Genomic DNA, 3,176 nt, shown 5'->3' with positions numbered 1-3,176 from the left:
GTTAAGAAGGACCCATCCACTACCACCCTCTGGGTGCGGCCCTCCAGCCAGTTGGCGACCCAATTGACTGTGTGGGCGTCGACACCACAGTCCTCCAGTTTCTTAATGAGAACGGGGTGAGAGACAGTGTCGAATGCCTTCCGGAAGTCCTGGAAGACTATGTCCACTGCTACCCCTGCATCTAATGATCTGGTAATTTATTATTTATACTAAAAGTAACTGCCACAAGGTGGGGAAAAAATCAAAAGTTTATAATTTCTAAAACTTAACCTTTTGGATAACAATGGAGAGAAATGGATTAAAAAATAAGCACAGAAAGCATACATATTTTGCAAAAGGAACAGGATCTGCTTCATAAATTTAAAAAAAAAAATCATATTATTTAACTAAATATTTACTAATCCTTATCTGAGCCTGCTTCTATTAAATGTTTTCAACAGACTCATGCCGTCTCTGAGAGCAAGCCTCTGAATGTTTACTAGGAGAATGTGTGAAAGTGTCTTTGCTTCTATTCTGCAGGTAAGATAAGGGAATGCTTACAATTCAGGACTTTCAACCATTTTTAAGACAAGTGCATCATATGCATCTTTGCCATATGGCTTTAAATGACATTCTTAGTTAACCCTACAAAATTACATACAATATTCATTTCTGATGTGTTATTTGTGCCATGGAGAATCTATGAAGTAACTATACCATCAGCGTTGTAACTATACATTACCTTATGACTTTATATAAACAATTCCTTATATTAGAACTAAATGTTTTTAATGTGCAATGTTAAACTTATTGTATTTTCCCCTAATAAACCCTTGTACTCTTTTATGCAAAGGCACCATCTAAGTGGGCCATTTTGCTATATGCTGGTCTTCTCTTATTAATTGTATTGTATTGATCCTCAAAATATTAACTATAAACATTTTCCCTCAAAAGTAATTGAAATAATATAATTCCCAGCAATTATTGGTTAAGGCCAGGATATACTGGCGAGTATATAGGGGACGTGTTGCAGCTGCAAATCATTGGACAGTTGTGTTGTATTAAAGGTAGGATGTGTTAGGGTGGTGTCACACAATTGCTTGCAACAGTTGCAACTCATTGGAAAATACTGGCCTATTAAAGTTAGTACCTGGTAGGAGAGAGAACCCTGGCCTGAAAGGGAACAACTTTACCATGTGTTAAGGGCACTTAACATGTGCTAAACTGGTTGAGCATGCCTCTGCTTGTGTTTTAACTGCACTTAATTAGTAAGTATTGTGTTGAATGTGTGACACCTCCCTAACATGTTAGCAACACACAAAACCATAAGACTTGTTATACTTCAAATGAGTATAACAAGTTACATACAAATCAACTTGCCTGATGATTTGTATGCAAGATTGGCTAATGCCAGATGCTTCAAGAAAGGTGTAACTTTGCTCCACCTGGTTAAATTGCTTAGTTGTGTAACATTAAAACACAAAAGGAGAAATGCCTTCTTTAAACACATCAATGAGTTCATGCTGTTTTACCTAATGAGTATTGATCATTTTGTTTTCCTAATTACAATACTTCTACTGCTACCCTTGTTATAGGGAACCCAGTAGTTCTCCACAGTTAAGGGCACAAATAACACTGAATCTAATGCCCAAAACTGCAAAATCTACCATGTATAACTTGGTTTTGAAAAATGATGTTAGCTTGATCTGAAGGCAAGTTTTGGGAGAAAAGCTCATACCTTCCTGAGATGCAAGCTATTTCAATATACTCTGATCTGAAATTTCCTTTCTTTTTTATGGGAGGTTGAGGGTCAGTTTTGTGTGTGTAGCTCAGTGAGTCTTAACCTAGAGTCCCCTGAGATCTTTTCAAGGATGCAGTTGCATTGCCATGCAATGTCAGCACTGTTAGGTTTGTAACCATGGGTGCAGGCAGAAATGCAGCTCCCAGCTGTAACTCAGAACTGTTTCTGCAAAGCGGTCTGTGAACATTACCTCGGACCAAACAGAAATTCACTGCTGGTTCCAGGGGCCAGGGAATGGAGCTGCAGGCAGGGAGCCTGCAGCCAGGTTCCCATAGCAACAGGCAGTGCTCTGTGCCAGTGCTCCTGTGTTCAGAATGGGAGGGAGGAAAGGCAGCAGAGGGAGCCCATTCTTGGGGCTTCCCAGCCAGTGCTGAAGGCTTGGGTGTGTGAATTGGAGTCCCCCACTTTGGAGGGGCTCCAATACACCCTGCCCACCCTCTGACTCAACACCAAACTAAATTCCCTCTGCTCCCTTTCCCTCCTCCCATTCTGAAAACAGCCACAGGCTGGAAGTTTGGCAGACAAATTACAGAAGATGCTACATTTTTAAATGTCTTCATCTGATACCTCATGCAATGAGGGGTCAGATTTTCACACAGTTGGTCACTTTTCAAGCTGTGCACTTGTGCTTGGTCACAGCTATGAAACGCTTTCTGTGGCCAGCGCAGGCAAAAACCATCATTTCTGTCTGCAACCAGACAGGAGTTGCAGGATAAACCCAGAGATATTGGATAGGAATCCATAGGGCTAACAATACTCTGGTCTGTGGTCGTCTCTCCCAGTACTTTGCAACAGCAGCCTCAGGTTAGTATTTTCCTGTGAAAAGTAAGAGCTGGTGTTCCTGGGGGAATGCCCTGAGGCTAAACCAGGTGAGATCTAGCTCAAGAACAAGGCTCCTTCTGAAAACCCTCTGCGGTCTCCATGCCATCCCATTCTCTGGAGCGGTGCTAGTGCTGGAGTGTAGGGAAGTTAGGCCAAGTATGGACTACTTCGTCATGGCTGCTTTGGAGACTAATCTTGCCTTCAGTGGCTGCAGCTTCCACTGGGCCTGACACAGATTTCACCTGAAACAAAAGCAGGTAGCTCAGCGAAACTGTCCTGTCTCCAGCCCAGGGGCTGCTGTGTAAGAGTAGCCCTTCTGCAGTTCACAGCCAGCACAACACGGGCGTTCACACACGCACACTGGAGGGGGCGGGGGGTGCGTACACACATGCACACACGCACTGAATGGGAGGGTTCACACACACACTGAACAGGCGGTCTATGCACACACATCAAACGGAGGGGGATACACGCACAACTCCACCCCTACAGGGTCATACGCACATCTCCCCACATCAGGGGCGTGCATACCCCTACGGGGTACAGACCAACCCCACTTCGAGCCGGTACGCGA

This window comes from Crocodylus porosus, unplaced genomic scaffold (assembly GCF_001723895.1).
Source record: "Crocodylus porosus isolate Cpor-Errol unplaced genomic scaffold, CroPor_comp1, whole genome shotgun sequence".
In the NCBI taxonomy this organism is placed as follows: Eukaryota; Metazoa; Chordata; order Crocodylia; family Crocodylidae; genus Crocodylus; species Crocodylus porosus.
The sequence above is the reverse complement of the archived record's forward strand: the minus strand, read 5'-3'. Positions refer to the sequence as shown.